This window comes from Cygnus olor, chromosome 1 (assembly GCF_009769625.2).
Source record: "Cygnus olor isolate bCygOlo1 chromosome 1, bCygOlo1.pri.v2, whole genome shotgun sequence".
NCBI lineage: Eukaryota > Metazoa > Chordata > Aves > Anseriformes > Anatidae > Cygnus > Cygnus olor.
This window is the reverse complement of record NC_049169.1, coordinates 26,143,066-26,160,836: the sequence shown is the minus strand read 5'-3', so window position 1 is coordinate 26,160,836 and position 17,771 is coordinate 26,143,066.

The following is a 17,771-nucleotide window of genomic DNA, read 5'->3' as shown; positions in this document are numbered from 1 at the left end:
AGGTGGAAAAAGAAAGTGTATGACTGCAGGAAGTGAGGTCAGGTGACATTGGAGGACTACAGAGATGCTCTTTGCCTTTGTAGGAAGAAAATGAATGCAGCCAAAACTCAATTAGAGGTGAAGCTGGCCAGTACTATGGAAGACAATAAAAAAGTTTCTTTTTTTTTTTTTTTTTTTTTTTTTAATATGTTAACAGCAAAAGGAGGACCTGAGAAAACATTGGTCCTTTACTTGATGAGGGTGGTCACCTCACAAAGAGGGACATAGGCAAAAAAGTTGTTTAATGCCTTCTTTGCCTCTGTCTTCAACATCAGTGATGGGCTCTGAGTTGGAGGACCATGACTGTGGTAACGATAAACTCTCAGCCAACTCCAAACTTGCATGGAATTTGCTGTGCCATCTAAATGCATATAAGCCCATGGGGCCCGATTGATTCATCTGAGGGTACTCAGAGAGCTGGTCGACGTCATTGCGAGAGTTCTCTCAATTATTTTTCAACTGTCTTTAGAATATGGAGAGGTCCCTGTTGTCTGAAGATGGCAAATGTTTTTCCAGTTTTCAAGATGGGCAAGAAAGAAGATCCTGGTAGTTACAGGCCTGTCAGTCTCAATTCAGTGCCAGGTAATTATGAAGAAAATTATTCTGTGAGTTATTGAAAAACTTCTGAAGGACAATGTGGTCACTGGTCACAGCCAACATGGGTTCATGAGGGAAAGGTCCTTCCTAAAATTAACTTAATTTCCTTTTATGACAAGGTCACCCACCTAGCTGATCACAGGAAGTCAGTTGATATATCTATATATTTATTTCATTAAAGTTTTTGGTATGGTTTATCACCATTCATTTTGGACAAAATATATGTACAGACTGGGGAAAAGATGCTGGAGGGCAGCCCCGCAGAAAGAGATTGGGGGTTTTGGTCAACAGCAAATTGCATATGAGCCAACAGTATGCCTTGGCAGCCAACTGTACCCTGGGGTGCATCAGGCACAGCACTGCTAGCTGGTCAAGGGAAGGGATTGTTCCACTCTGCTCTGTGCTGGTGCGGACTTAACTCAAGCACTGTGTGCAGCTTTGGGCACCTCCATATAAGAAGGACATAAAACTATCAGAGAGTGTAGAAAGTAGGACTACAAAGATGGCGAAAGGTCCAGAGAGGAAGATGTATGAGGAGTGGCTGAAGTCACTTAGTTTGTTCAGACGAGAGGAGGGGAGGCTGAGGGGAGGCCTGCAGCTCCCTCACAAGGGGAGCGGAGGGGCAGGTGCTGAGCTCTGCTCTCTGGGGACAGTGACAGGACCCGAGGGAATGGCATGGAGCTGGGACAGGGGAGGGTCAGGCTGGGTGTTGGGAAAAGGTTATTCACTGAGAGGATGCAATGATCTTTGTGGATCTCTTTCAACTCAGGATATTCTATGATCCCATTATTCTGTGAACTTTACCTATTTTCAGAGGAATTCTGGCTGTAGACTACTTAGGAAAAATCTCTTTCCTTCTTTGTAAAGGGCCAAGCAATTCTATTATCGCTAGTAGGGAATAGGTTCGTGCCTGGTTCACCTAGCCAAAAAGCACATGGAGTCAGAATGCACATGAAGGTCTTTATTCTAATTCCGCCCTGAATTCTAATTCAGAATTAGGTTCTTAGCAATCTTTCGCAAAGCAAGCACACCCTCGACTAGAAGCATAGTTATTTATACATAGCTGTTTGCAAAATTACTTCCTTTTACAGTTTCTGACTGGTTGTTCTGATCGGCATAATTTATCTCTTCTGGGCAAGGGAATTACGGGATCAGAAGATTATAGATTTGGGGGCAGCTGTTGTATCATTTCCCTATAAGTGGGAGTGATTTTTAATATGTTAATAAGCCTTAATTAGTATAAAGGTTACAGTGTGGTGGTTCCCTTCCAGTCACTTCCTCATTCTTTTTCAGTGGTCAAGGTCGGCCACCTCGGGGCCAGTACAGCAGCAGCCGCAGTACCCAACCATGAGTTCAGGGGGATCTCAGGCCCTTGCTTCACCAGGACTGGCCTGGGACAGCAGCGCGACCAGGCAGCACCTGCCAGTTGAAAGAGGGATTGACAGGGAGTGGGCATTGCCAGGGAAACGGCGACTGTGCCCATGCCTAGAAAATGCCTCCAGGCAGGCAGCGACACGTGGGTCTGCTGCGAGGAGGGAGGGGCCAGCAGTGAGTACGCATTGCTGTGGCAGGGTGTGGGAGCTCTGTACCAACTCTTGACAGTCTGCGAGATCACCCAGCTACCATGGTGTCCACTAGACAGAGAGCTCACTCCAAAAAGACTGTGGCGACCCAGACGAAGGGCCTGACCAGAGATGTGGCTCTTCAGACCTCTGGCTGCAAGGAGTGCCTGAGCCTGCCACTGCCGGGGGAGGGCAGCGGGGAGACCGCCTGTTCTCAGGTGGAAGGTCTGCTCGCCATGGTGGCTGAGCTCAAGGAGGAGGTGGAGAGACTAAGGAGCTGTGCTGGGACACAGGAGCTGTTCAGGGATCTCTGGGTTGGAGATAACTTACCCGGCAGCAGCCCATGCAGTTCTGTGCTCTGAACTTGTAGCTAGAACAGCACTGGTATCACTCCAGTGTTGTGTCTATTGCTGCACAATACTGGCACTGCATCAGGACTCCCTCCAAGCCCCCAGGAGCCAACAGGCTGGGAGTGGGCAAGTGATGGGGAGGGGACATCACCAGGGCAGCTGACCTACACTGGCCAAAGGGATATTCTATACCACATGATGTCACACTCAGCAATAAAAAGGGGGGCTCTCGTGGTGGAAGGGCCTGTCCTCCTGAACAACTGTTACGCAACTGAGGCCCTGCTTCCCAGGACGTGGCCGAACATTGCTCGTTGATGGGAAGTAGAGCGTAACTTTTTTTTCCTCTCTCTGTGCTTCTGTGCAGCCTTTTTTTTTTTTTTTTTCTCTCCCATTTCCCTTTAATTAAATCATCCTTATCTCAAACCTTGAGCAATTTGTGTGTTTTCTCCACCTTCCTCTTTATGGAGGGGGAGTGAGAGAGCGGCCATGGTGGAACTCGGCTGCCCACCCAAGTAAAACCACCACAGGAGCATCAGGGCGTGTGAGCAGGAGATTGCCTGGTGGAGTAACTCCCTGGTGTGCCAGAGGGAAGGATGCTGGGGGGATGCCCCCCAGAGGGTGGTGGAGCCCCTGCCAGGACAGGCAAACAGGGCGTGGCGTGTCAGTCAGGGCGTGGCACATCAGTTTGCACAGCAGTGCACGGAGGCAGGGCGCTCTTGGACAGGGAGAATAGCTCATCTACCGGCTGTCTACCTATAGCTAAACCAGCCATGGTCTGCACTAGGCAGAAAGCTCTTTCTAGGAAGACTGTGGCAACCCAGACTGACTTCCCACTCAAAAATGCGGCAGTTCAGGTCTCCGAATGCAGGAAGTGCCTGAGCCTGTTCCTGCCATCAGAGGGTGGCAGAGACACCGTGTGTGTGAGGTGTGAGCAGGTGGATGGCCTGGTCAGCCTGGTGGCAGAGCTCAAGGAGGAGGTGGAGTGGTTAAGGGCTATCAGGGAGTGTGAGCAGGAGATAGACTGGTGGAGCAACTACCTGCCAGGCCTGAAAGAAAGGCACCGGGATGAGGCACCCCAAATAGTGGTGGACCCCCCTGCCCTGTCACTGTCGGGAAGAGGGAGGGGACCTAGGAGATGAAGAGGAATGGAAGCAGGTCCCTGCTTGGCGTTGCGGGCAACCCCCCTCCCTACCAGCCTCACCTTATGCAACAGGTTTGAGGCCTTGGAGCTTGAGAGACTGCTGAGGCAGATGGGTCTCTTTAGCTTGGAGAAGAGGAGACTGAGGGGTGAACTTATTAATGTTTATAAATTTGTAAAGGGCAAGTCTTTCTCGGTTGGAGTGTAGCGGGCCTCAGATCTTCTGTATCCCCAACTCCAGAACCCTAGGGGTCAACCTCGAGTTTCCCCAAGCTCTTTCTGCCAGAAGCTCCAGGTGGGGCCATTCTCCCCAGCTGCAGTGTAGGGCACATTCTTTACATCTGGTCCTGTTTGGACTGGCCCAAAGGCTACTGCATGAGCTATTTCCTGTTTAATTTTTTCAAAGGCTTGTTGTTGCTCGCGGCCCCATTTGAAATCATTCTTCTTACGGGCTACTTGGTAGAGCAGGTTTACAATCAGACTGTAATTTGGAATGTGCATTCTCCAAAACCCCACGACACCTAGGAAAGTTTGTATTTCATTTTTGCTAATTGGTGGAGACATAGCTGTTATTTTGTTGATCACATCCATTGGGATTTGATGACGTCCGTCTTGCCATGTTATTCCTAAAAACTGGATCTCTTGTACAGGTCCTTTGACTTTATTTTGTTTTATGGCAAAACCAGCCTTTAGAAGGATTTGGACTATTTTCTTCCCTTTCTCAAAAACTTCCTCTGCTGTGTCACTCCACACAATGATGTTATTGATGTACTGCAGGTGTTCAGGAGCTTCCCCCTGCACCAGCGCAAACTGGATCAGTCCATGGCAAGTGGTAGGGCTGTGTGTCCACCCCTGGGGCAGCCGATTCCAGGTGTATTGGACACCCCTCCAAGTAAAGGCAAACTGTGGCCTGCACTCTGCTGCTAAAGGGATGGAGAAAAATGCATTAGTGATATCAATTGTGCTGTACCACTTGGCTGCCTTTGATTCCAGTTCGTACGGGAATTCTAGCATGTCTGGCACTGCAGCACTCGGTGGCGGCATGACTTCGTTCAGGCCACAACAGTCCACTGTTAGTCTCCAGTCATCATTAGACTTTTGCACTGGCCATATGGGACTATTAAAGGGTGAATGAGTCTTTCTGATCACTCCTTGGCTCTCCAGTTGACAAATTAGCTTATGGATGGGAATCAGGGAGTCTCAGTTGGTGCGATATTTCTGCTGGTGCACAGTTGTGGTAGCGATTGGCACTTGCTGTTCTTCAACCCTCAGCAACCCCACAACAGAAGGGTCCTCCGAGAGACCGGGCAAGGTAGACAACTGTTTAATGTCCTCTGTCTCTAAGGCAGCTATGCCAAAAGCCCACCGGAACCCTTTTGGGTCCTTGAAATATCCTCTTCTGAGACAGTCTATGCCAAGGATGCATGGAGCATCCGGGCCAGTCACAATACGGTGCTTTTGCCACTCATTTCCGGTTAGACTCACTTCAGCCTCCAATACAGTTAACTGCTGGGAACCCCCCATCACCCCATAAATGCAGATGGGTTCTGGTCCTTTACAGCTTGATAGCGTTACAGTACACTGTGCACAGGTGTCTACTAAAGCCATATACTTCTGTGCGTATGATGTGCCAGGCCATTGAATCCACACAGTCCAATAAACTCGATTGTCCCCTTCCTCCCCCCTGGCTGGAGGCAGGGCCCCTCTAATCCTGGCCAGAATCTTCATTTCTTTGTCAGGAGGACTGCCCGCTGGAAGTTGGAGCAGCAAGTTTCTCAGAGAATGCCTTTTTTTTCTGATTGTTTCCCCCTGCAGCTCACATACCCGTGCCTCTAGGGTTGAGGTAGATTTTCCATCCCATTTTCTCATGTCCTCTCCATGATCATGTAGGTAAAACCACAGGGTGGCATGGGGTGTGTACCCACTATATCGTCTTCCTTGCACAGAAGGATGCTTACCCCTGATAGCTGAGACACTGGTTTGCACAGGTGGGGAGGAAGATAAATTCTTTTTAAGTTGGTGGACCTCTGCAGAAAGTTTCTCCACAGCTGAGACGCAGGCCTGTAGGGAAGAGGAGAGACTTTCTTCGTACTGCTGGAGTTGTTTAGCCACTTCATCCACCGTGGGCTCCTCATGGTCTTTCCAGGTCATTACGGCCAATGAGCTGGCATATGATGATGGTGCACTCCGTACAAACTTCCGCCACATGGATCGTGTACACTTGACTTCATCTGGATCTGTGGATATTTGTTCATTGTCTAGGTCCCTATAAATAACCTCCCCTATGGCTAATTCCTTCAGGTACTGGATTCCCTTCTCCATAGTGGTCCACTTGCCTGGTAGACATACAAGTTCTTCCTTGAAGGGATACCTTTCCTTCACAGCTAACAGAAGACGCCTCCAGAGGCTGTAGCCTGGTGCTCCATTTCCAATTGCTTTGTCAATACCTGCATCTCTAGCAAGGGATCCCAGCCCCTGGCTTCCCTGCCCTCTAATTCCAGACTATTGGCTCCAGTGTCCCAGCACTGGAGCAGCCAGGTGACAAGGTACTCGCCTATACAACGACCAAAATCTTTTTGCACATCTCGTAGCTCACGCTGGTATAGGTTTCGGGTAGTTACTGTTGTTTTTGCGACGTCTTCATCTTCATCCTCTTGTTCCTCTGATGGCCCGGCCTTGTCTTCTCCATACCTAGTCTTAGCAGGAGTTTGCATTCTAAATGATCTGATCCTCTAACCCATTTTTTCATCTTGGTTACAGGTGCAACTGACACCGGTACGGTTTGTTTCTCTGGCCCAGCCTTGGGGTCCGTTTTAGGGCTTGGAGTGGCCACTGGGCCTGTCTTAGGGGTGGAAGTGGCCACAGGGTCTGTCACTGGGGTTATATTGGCATTGAATGCAGCCCGGTAAGCATAGGCCAAGCCCCAGCATGTTGCAGTGATTTCTGTATGTCTGGTACTGCCAGAGTGAGGACACACCTTTTTCAAGCACTCTATCAGTTTTTTAGGATTTTTCAGTTGTTCAGGGGTGAATTTCCAAAGCACTGGAGGTGCCCACTGCTCTAGATGCCTGCCCATATCCTCCCACTCTCCCTGCCACTCATAACTATCCTGCCTCAGGACAGATCTCTGGATGACAATCTTAAGTATTTGTTTAACCTTAGACAAAACCTGAGGTGCATTCAGGAGATGTAACAATTAGAACATGCTGGTCTGAACATCCCAAGGATATTCGAAGTTTTGGAAACCTACCATAACTCACCTGGAGGAGAAGAATGTGAGAGTGAACAAGTGGGTAAAAACATCTCCCCCAACCCCTCCATAGATTGGCTCCCTGAAGAAAAAGCGTGAAAGGTGTAATTATTAATAGTTTCTGAGGTAGGGTTCCCAAAGTATGGAGTTGACGACAATGCTGAGTACAAATACCAGATTAGTCTCTTGGCTGGTAATTTTATCATATCGTAAGCCAGTGTTACACAGTACAGCAAAACAGTAACCCTGTACCAACCCCCAGAAATAATAAGCAACACAACAGGGAACACAAACACTAAGTAATGTGCTATATAACTCAGTTTGGAAAGCAGGCACAGCAGACTTGAGATCACAAAAATCGGCATTGTGATTAGCAACTATTAAACTGATGTAATGCTTATAAGAATCTTGTTTTAACACACTCTGGTCAGATCTGTTATTATCTCAACCCTTCATGTCCCATGTTGGGCACCAAAAAGGACTGTTGTGGTTTAACCCGGCCGGCAGCTAAGCACCACACAACCGCTCACTCACCCTCCCCCCTCCCTCTTTGGGAGGGGGGAGAGAATCAGGAAAATGAAGGCTGTGGGTTGAGATAGAGACAGTTTATTAGGACAGAAAAGAAAACGCTAATAATAATAATAACAACAATAATAATAATAATAGTAATAATAATAATAATAACAGTAGTAGTAGTACTACTGCTACTACTAATGTGTACGAAACAAGTGATGCACAATGTAATTGCTCACCACCCGCTGACTGATGCCCAGCCTATCCCCGAACAGCTGGTCCCCCCACCCTGGTCAGCCACCCCTATATATTGTTTAGCATGACATCAGATGGTATGGAATACCTCTTTGGCCAGTTTGGGTCAGCTGTCCTGGGTCTGTCCTCTCCCAGCTCCTGCTGCACCCCCAGCCTGCCCGCTGGCAGGACAGAGCGAGAAGCTGAAAAATCCTTGGCTTAGTGTAAGCACTGCTCTGCAGCAATTAAAACATCAGTGTGTTGTCAACATTATTCTCATCCTAAATCCAAAACACAGCACCCTACCAGCTACTAGGCAGAAAATTAACTCTATCCTAGCTGAAACCAGGACAAGGGTGAGTGTCAGGAGGATGGAGCCAGGCTCTTCTCAGTGACACCCAATGATAGGACAAGGGGCAATGGGTGCAAGCTGGAACATAGGAGGTTCTGCTTAAATATGAGACAAAACTTTTTTACGGTGAAGGTAACAGAACACTGGAACAGGCTACCCAGGGGGGTTGTGGAGTCTCCTTCTCTGTAGACTTTCAAAACCCACCTGGATGTGTTCCTGTGTGACCAGATCTAAGTGTTCCTGCTCCGGCAGGGGGATTGGACTAGATGATATTTCAAGGTCCATTCCAATCCCTAACGTTCTGTGATTTTGTGATTCTGTGATTCTTCCTTTCCTGCTTCCCATTTCCTATAGTTTGGGATTACAATTTACTTTGTCCTTCTCCTTTTCTGTAATTCGTGATTACAACTTCTTTTGTCCTTCCTGTTTCCTGTAATTTGGGACTACAGTTCCAGTGTTGCAATTGTTAGAATTAATTCTAACTCACTGAGGATCAAATCCAGAAAATAATATTTTTTCTCCTTGTTCAATATGGGGGTAAGGGGTAGATAAATAAGTGTTTTTTCTTACGTTAAAGCCAAAGCAGTATAGCCAACGTGCCTTGCTTATCACAGACAACATACCCATCTTAAAGTAATATCACATTGGACTCGATGATCCTTCTGGGTCCCTTCCAACTCCGGGTATTCTATGATTCTATGATTCACACATCAAAAGACTCCCCTCTGCGCTTTGCAGCTCCGGGTGACACAGCGTGGGTCAGTAGTGAATCCTGGTGTACTCAGGTACTGATGGCTATAGTCAGCCTCTTCACAAGGCTGCTTGTGTTTATTGCTATAGTGTTTGTCTGCCTTGTTCAGCCCTGTGTCTGCAGAAGGCTTTGGCTTAGCTGTGTCCCACCCTAGCCTTCAGAACACTAGCTAAGTAGCTGAATTACTCAAGTTCCCACTGGAGAGTCTTATTTGTAAATTATGTATATGCTTGTTTTCTGTAGTTCTGGTGAGAGCCAGATGTGGGTGAACCAGCATGTCTGCTAAAGAACCACTATATTCCCATATTATGTAGCATCAGCTTAATACATCCTGATATTTCTTGATTTTTTACTTGGTTGACCACCCCTTTCTAACAGCACTTCCAAACTCAGGATCAGTGCATCCCTAAGAGTAGGAAATCAGGAAAGAGGGGCAGGAGACCTGCATGGATGAGCAAGGAGCTCATTGACAAGATCAAAAGGAAGAGGAAGGTCTAGGAAATTTGGAAAAAGGGCCAGTCCTCTTGGGAGGAGTATAGGAGTGTTGTCAGGACCTGCAGCAATGTGACGGGCAAGGCTAAAGCCTACCTGGAGATGAAGCCTGCAAAAGAGATAAAGGATAATAATAAGTTTTTTTTTTTTTTTTAATGTAAAAAAAAATAATTTGAACAGTAAAAGGAAGACTAGAGATAATGTGGGTCTCCTGCGGAACGAGGGGGGTGTCCTGGTAATGGGGGACGCTGAGAAGGTGGAGATACTGAATGCTTTCTTTGCTTTGGTCTTTGCTTCAAAGACTCACCCCCAGGACTCCTGGACCCTGGAGGGAGGAGAAAGAGTCTGGGAAATGGAGAGCTCCCCCATGGTTGACAAGGGAGTAGTTCGGGAGTGTCTGAGTGGGATCAATGCACACAAATCCATGGGCCCTGATGGGATGCATCCATGTGTGCTGAGGGAGTTAACAGAGGTGATCGCCAAATTGCTCTCTATCATCTTTGAAAGGTCTTGGAGAACAGGAGAGATGCCTGAAGACTGGAGGATAGCCAATGTCACTCTGGTCTTCAAGAAGGGCAAGGAGGATCCGGGAAACTACAGGCCACCTCTGCCCCTGGAAAGGTGTTGGAACAGCTTGTTATGGATGCCATCTCCAAGCGACTGGAAGAGAAGAAGGTTATGAGTAGTCAGCGTGGATTCACCAAGGGGAAATTGTGCTCAGCCAACCTTGTTGCCTTCTATGATGACATCACCAGTTGGGTAGATGGGGGGAGAGCAATGGATGTCATCTACCTTGACTTTAGCAAGGCTTTTGATACTGTCTCCCATGACATCCTGATAGCAAAGGTGAGAAAGTGTGGGATAGAGGAGTGGACAGTAAGGTGGGTTGAGAACTGGCTGACTGGCCAAGCTCAGAGGGTGGTGATTGGTAGCACAGAGTCCGGCTGGAGACCTGTGACTAGCGGCATTCCCCAGGGGTCGGTGCTGGGTCCGGTCTTGTTCAACATCTTCATCAACGACCTTGATGAGGGAATAATGTCTGCCCTCAGCAAGTACGCTGATGATATAAAGCTGGGAGGAGTGGCCGACATGCCAGAAGGCTGTGCTGCCATTCAGCGAGACCTGGACAGGCTTTAGAGGTGGGCAAGAAGAAACCAAATGAAGTTTAACAAGAGCAAGTGTAGAGTCCTGCACCTGGGAAGGAATAATTGCATGTATCAGTACAGGCTGGGGGATGACCTGCTGGAGAGGAGCTCCGAGGAGAAGGACCTGGGGGTCCTGGTGAACGACAGGTTGACCATGAGCCAGCAGTGTGCCCTGGAGGCCAAGAAGGCCAATGCGATCCTGGCATGCATTAGAAGGAGCATGGCCAGCAGGTCAAGGGAGGTGATCCTCCCCCTCTACTCTGCCCTGGTCAGGCCTCACCTGGAGTACTGTGTCCAGTTCTGGGCTCCCCGGTTCAAAAAAGACAGGGATCTCCTGGAAAGAGTCCAGCGGAGGGCCACAAAGATGATATGGGGCCTGGAGCATCTTCCCTATGAGGAAAGGCTGAGAGACCTGGGTCTGTTCAGCCTTGAGAAGAGAAGACCGAGAGGGAATCTTATTAATGTTTACAAATATCTGAAGTGTGGGAGACAGGGATTTGGCCAACTTCTTTTCAGTGGTTTGTGGGGACGGGATAAGGGGCAATGGCCAAAAAATGGATCACAGGAAGTTCCGTACCAACATGCGAAAGAACTTGTTCATGGTGAGGGTGACGGAGCACTGGAACGTGCTCTGGACAGAGCCCAGGGTGGTTGTGGAGTCTCCTTCTCTGGAGATATTCAAGGCCCATCTGGATGCCTACCTGGGCAACCTGCTCTAGGGAACCTGCTTTGGCAGGGGGGTTGGACCCGATGATCTCTTGAGGTCCCTTCCAACCCCTACAGTTCTGTGATTCTGTGATTCTTTCTCACAGAAGTACTGTATGTAGGAATCAGTAGAGTATGCAAGTTTAGTGATTTCTTCTTGATGTATTTTTTTTTTTTTTCGCATAGGTCTCCAATGACTGTGACCTACCACTGAATTACGAGTTCTGCTAGGTCTGTTCAAAGGCTCTGGAGTATTTGTTCATGACAAGATAAATACCTATACAGGAGATTATTTAAGATTAGTAATACTGGTCTCCATCTTATCTTGTACAGTATATGTTCAAGTCCTGCTGGGTAGCAACACGAGTGACTTAGGTGCAGCAGTCCAAAGAGATCAGACTAAAACAGGGATGAAGAAAGAGATTCAAAGGGAGAAGTTAGACACTCAAGAGGTACTCGAGGCCTCATGTTAAAAAGAGGCCAATAAATGCAGTCTGTAAAATGTTAGTCATTTTGATCAGTCGTAATTGTAAAGAAGAGGAACAGTAATTTTGTGTTTCTATGTAGGGCAGAACTGTTCTGATTTTCAGGGAACAACAACCCTGATCTTCTAATCAAGGTTGGCAACTCTTGAAGTAAAACCCTGGGCACTGCAGACACAGAGCAATCAGGTGCAAGCTGAATGCAGGCTCAGAAACTCAATGAGTCAGAGGCAAACTGGAATTAAAATGTCCAGAACAGTTGATAGCAGAATAACAACAGTTGTCTTCCACAGAGCCAACTTTCAGCAGGGGAAACCAGTGGGATTGCTCTGGCCCCCACAGTCCCTGAGATCTAGTGGGCAGGCCACCTGTCCTGTTTTCATTGGACTAGTTTAGGAACTGGGTTCCTATGTCCCTGCCCTGATTGACAGACAACCACACAACCTAGATAACAAATCATCCAAATCTACACTCCCCTTGTCTCTTTTCTCCAAGACCATTTTCCTCAGATCTGCAGACAGGACCTGTGATACACTCTCAGGAAAGCAATTTCCATGGTCATGGCTAAGCTTCTTGCTTGCCAGGGTTACCCCTTCTGCTTCCAGAAAGTAGCATTGCCTGTGAACCGAAGCAAGGCTCCATTTCCCTCCTCACTTCAGCAGCCCTTACGCTCCAAAATGCTTAGTGCCATTACCATCTGAGAGATGTGGGACATCACCAAGCAAAACCCTGCTGTCATCACAGTTGTCTATATGACCTCTGATTTTCTCTGCCTTTTCTCTGGCTAGAAACTGGGTGCAGAATATTTCTGTGAACTGTCAAGGCGGTATTGGAAGAATGGAGCTATCATTCACGTAGGTTTTTTAATTAAGATGATACACAACAGATCAGCCTAGGTCATAGCACATAACCATCAGTGAAAGAGCATTAAATTTCATATGAAACAATTATTATAAAATACTTTCCAACCTTTTCCACAATTCATTGGTTAAAAGAAGATTTTGGAATGAAAATGTCTTTTTTTTTTTTTTTTTTTTTTTTTTTTTTGAATACTGAGAGATCTATGGCATCTTGAGAGGTTTATTTTTAACACAAGTTTAGAACTAGCTCCACCCCCGCTTTAATAAGCAGTGTTAAGAGGGGTATACAGTACAGGCAGAAGTACATTGCATGTTACCTGTGAATATCTACAAAGCTATGCAGCTGGGTCACTAGAAACACAAACCTGTATTTGTTCAAACTGTTTCATTTTAGCATAGGAACTGATTCTCTGCATGCAAAATATTTAATGATTAAGGGTTTAATCCTGCCAGAGCAGATTGTTGCCAGTGCGATGCTGGGCTCTGTCCCTGAGCTGGTCACTTTTACTGGACATGTGTTAAGGGCTGAGATTGCGTCTCTGACCCTTTGGCTTGGCTTTTTGAAGATCTCAGATCATTAATTATAAGCTCTTTCTGCATCAGTAGTTCTCATCATTTCCCATGCAGCAACCAGCAGTAAACTATAAGAAAGTTTACTTTACATTTCAAAAATGACTAGCAAAAGAAAAGGGAGGATGGTCACAGCTGATCAACTGGAAGGGCAAAGAGGTTAATTATTTTTGCCTGTTTGCTCAGTATCAGTCTTTTCAGGCCTTTGGAAAGAGAGTCTGTAGAAAAGTTAGTGACACAGAAAGTAATTTCCCTGGTGAATTCTTTTATTTACAGTCTGTGTATATGTCCATTTAATAAAGAAGAGAGGGGGGTGAGGTTAAAGCATGCTAATTCCTCTCTGCTGGAGCGCTGTGAAGCCCTGCCATGCACAGGAGCTCTTTCCTCTGGCTGTGAGGTCCTGCTGTGCTGCCTGGGAGCCCACAGCTTGGCTGATGGGGAGCTGTCATCTGGCCCAGAAACCCCTCCCAGAGTCTGCTGCCAGCATGAGTCGATCTGGGCTGGGACCATGTTTCGTAGGAGGTAGCAAGCTCTTCCCAAGTCTCTTTAGATGAGGAAATAGGCAGACCCATATGCATGGGTGCAGACAGAGGTACATTTTTTTGCATCACTTTCCAGGATAGATGAGGGTGAAGCACCCCACTCCTGTCTGCCAGAGTGGCATAACTCTGCTCCCACGCACTGCAGCACTGCGTTGTACAGGTACAGCTGTTTGCTTCCGGTGCTAAGGCAGAGCAGAGAGAAGCCACAGTCAGTCCCTGTCCATCAGAGTAGGCATCCCCCAGTTAGCTTCCTGCTCAGTTTCCATAGGCACAACTTCCACAGCCAATTTCCTTTATTTTTATTTATATTTATTTATATTTTTTATTTTTTTTATTTATTTTTATTTTTATTTTTATTTTTATTTTTTTATTTTTTTTGTGAATCAGCACAGGTTTATGGTAGACCTGCTAAAAGAGCAGATAGGTTCAGCAGTGCAGCTATTCTACACAGTGATCATAGCAGCTCAACATTTGTATTTAATTATCATATTCTGTTTTACTATTTTCACACATCCAGTCTAAATTTTGCCTTTTCATTGTCATGCCAGATTAGCAATCATATCTTGGGAAGAAGTGTTAAAGCAAAATTTTACTTGCATTTTGCATAAATTGTTTATACATGAAAGTAAGTTTTCTTCCACCTTCCTTCCTCAAATCCATCTGGAAGATATCTTTCCATTAATTATCCTGTCTGAAAGGTAATGCAGACGCCTGATACCAGACTGGCGCTGTGGTGTGCTCCAATAGATTCCTCACTGTCCAGCTGGTGAAGTCAGGGACACTCCTAAAGGGAGCAAGTTTAGACTACTGTCACATTAATAAATTCAGGTTTTCTATCATTTCAGGAGTTCAAAACAAACAAACAAACAAAAACATGATTTTTAACTGCTTATTTGGAAACAAGAATTCTGAGCTATAGTTTTTAGTTTAGACCTTGAGGGACTCGAGGTCTAAACACTCATCAACGTTTATAAATACCTGAGGTGTGGGAGACAGAGGGATTTGGCCGACCTCTTTTCAGTGGTTTGTGGGGATAGGACAAGGGGTAATGGCCAGAAGATTGAGCACAGGAAGTTCCGCACGAACATGAGAAAGAATTTCTTCACAGTGAGGGTGATGGAGCACTGGAACAGGCTGCCCAGGGAGGTTGTGGAGTCTCCTTCTCTGGAGATATTCAAGGCCCGTCTGGATGCCTACCTGGGCAGCCTGCTCTAAGGAACCTGCTTTGGCAGAGGGGTTGGACCCAATGATCTTTTGAGGTCCCTTCCAACCCCTTCAATTCTGTGATTCTGTGATTCTGTGACTACAGGTATAGCACTGAGCATTCCCTGGGCTAAGTTGGATGAGCAGAAGTTTGGGCAAATGGAGCTGTACTGCTCCTGGGACTCAAGCTAATCGTTGGATAACATTGAATCCTGCTGTAAAGAAATACCAATTTATCTAGAGATTGACCCAGTATTTCTGCCTGACACCAGTTTGAATAGATCAGTGTAACCTTTCTAAGGATTCCAAAGAGCTAGGGAGGTGTACAGTTTTTCTCCATAAATGTTTTTTCTTGACCTGAGGTGTTTCTATAGAATGCTTCGGTTTTAACAGATTGGCATTTGCCACTGTGAATGTATTCTGCCAAAATAAATAAATAAATAAAATTCTACTTGACTTCTTTATCAAAAATTGTTGTATAAGAAGCAAAACTGTTCTCAACAAATAAATAAATAACTTTGGGTTATAAATCACCTCGCTTTATTCATATATTTCTTCAATAATTTGATCCCCCGTTCATTCATGTAGATTACTGAGATTTTGCTGTTCCAGAATGTCAGTGAGAAATTTTAAATATTTATTATTTGTTAACTACTACAGGATATTTTCGGCAATACTGAAATTCCACTTTTAGAGAATAATATCAACAGAATAAAATCCACTTTTAGAGAAGAGTATCAGCAGAATATCACCAAATCTAGCATTCATAATAAATATAGGATATAAGTTCTTCTTTATATGTCAAAATGCAATGATATGAGTTATGCAGGCTTTATACCACAGATAACGTGAGTGGGAGTGGATTTTTTTTCTGTCTGTTAAATCATTAAGTGCAGTTTTATTACTTCAGCACAGGTGATATGTGGATATTGAGATACAGAAGAAGAACAGAAGATAAGCATGACTTCTCTCTACCTCTCTCTTTTACAAGATCAGGCTGCCTGGATATTAGAGATTGACCTCTAGCAAGGAATTATTATTATTATTTTGATTCTTTTCCCCTCTTCCAGGTACATTCCGTTACAGTTTTCAAAAAACTCCATAATTCTTGGGTACTAAAAAACAATTAAGATGAAAATGAAGGTTCTTGTGCTAGTATTTCTGATGCTGTAAGCAATTTGGGTGCACAGAGAAGACAATACCAAATTCTTTGCCAATATAAGAATCCTAATCAGAATTCAGTTCTTTAGATTTTCAGTCCCTTTTCCAGCAGCTTTGGGAGGGAAGCTCTCAAATTACCTATTCAACTTTGGTAATATCACAAACACCTCCTGAGGGTATTGTAATCTCTTATACAAACATTTCAGTGCTTCCCATTGCCTTATGCCACTTCCTCTCCGTGTAGTTTCCCTTTCCCTTTCCCTTTCCCTTTCCCTTTCCCTTTCCCTTTCCCTTTCCCTTTCCCTTTCCCTTTCCCTTTCCCTTTCCCTTTCCCTTTCCCTTTCCCTTTCCCTTTCCCTTTCCCTTTCCCTTTTTCTCTTTTCTCTTTTCTCTTTTCTCTTTTCTCTTTTCTTTTTTTCTTTTTTTTTCTTTTTTCTTCTTTCTTTCTTTTTTCCCCTTTCTTTTAAATTTAATTAAAAATTTAAATTTAATTTAAATTTATTTAAATGAAATTTTAAATTTAATTTAAAATTAATTTAAAATGTACTTTGCTGTCTGTGTTATCACTTATCTACCCATCCAGATTCCATCTGTACTTTTAGAACTAACTTACTTTAAGACTTTGACATTAAAGATCTCTTGGGACAAATTCTTCTGTTGTAGTTGTAATATCCTCCTCTGTTTCCTCCAGCTTTATTAACCCCCACTACAGATTCCCGTGTGGATAGTGTGAGTTGATCCTGCTTCAGAAGCATATCGTTTTATCAGCTGAAAGATCTATTTTACAACCTTCAGCAAAACAACAATGTGGATCTGTTAGAGCGGGTCCAGAGGAGGACCACAAAGATAATCAGAGGGCTGGAGCACCTCTCTGTGAAGAAAGGCTGATTGAGTTGGGGATGTTTGGCTTGAGGAAGAGAAGTCTTCAGAGAGACCTTATTGCAGCTTTTCAATACTTAAAGGGGGCTTATTAGAAGATGAAGAGCAACTTTTTGTTTGGGCAGTTAATGATAGGCCAAGGGGGAATGGATTTAAACTAAAAGAGGGGAGATCTAAATTAGAAGTTAGGAGAAAATTCTTCACTCTGAGGATGGTGAGGCACTGGCACAGGCTGCCCATAGAAGCTATGGATGCCCCATCCCTGCAGGTGTTCAATGCCAGGCTGGATGAGGCCCTGGGCAACCTGAACTAGTGGGTGGCATCCCTGCCTATGGTAGGGGGGTTGGAACTATATGATCTTTAAGGTCCCTTCCAACCGTAGGCATTCTATGATTCTGTGATACTCTAAGGCTGCATATTTTCAAGATCATGAGTGGCTCTATAGGGAATGCTACACCTGGATCGCAACCTTGTATTTTACTTCATACTCCTGCAAATCTTCAGAGATTTCTTTTGTGCATGAAGGGTTGTATGAAGTGAACAGTCAACTACTTGCATATTTGAGTTGTCTATATTTTCCCACAGAGGGTCCATCCCTTCCCTTTTTCCACTACCTTTTTTTTTTTTTTTTCCCCCTAAGACCCCATTCCTCTACCAATTATTTTCCCCTTCCTTGAACTATCACATGGAAAGGCACAGTTATTTCCTTAGCACTGTAATTTAGCAATTCATAGTCCTGATCTAGAAAAGCAGTTAAGTATTTCCTTATCTTCTCACTTGAAATTATTGGTTCTGGTCTCACACTGAAAAGTCATTGTGTGATTAAATACCTTGTTGGTTCAAAACCCAAATAAGTGCAGCTATGTTATGTCTTTCCTTGACTATGGTAATTACAGGTGTCTTCCACAAAATGCCATTTGGCTAGTAATTTGCACATTAGCATGGC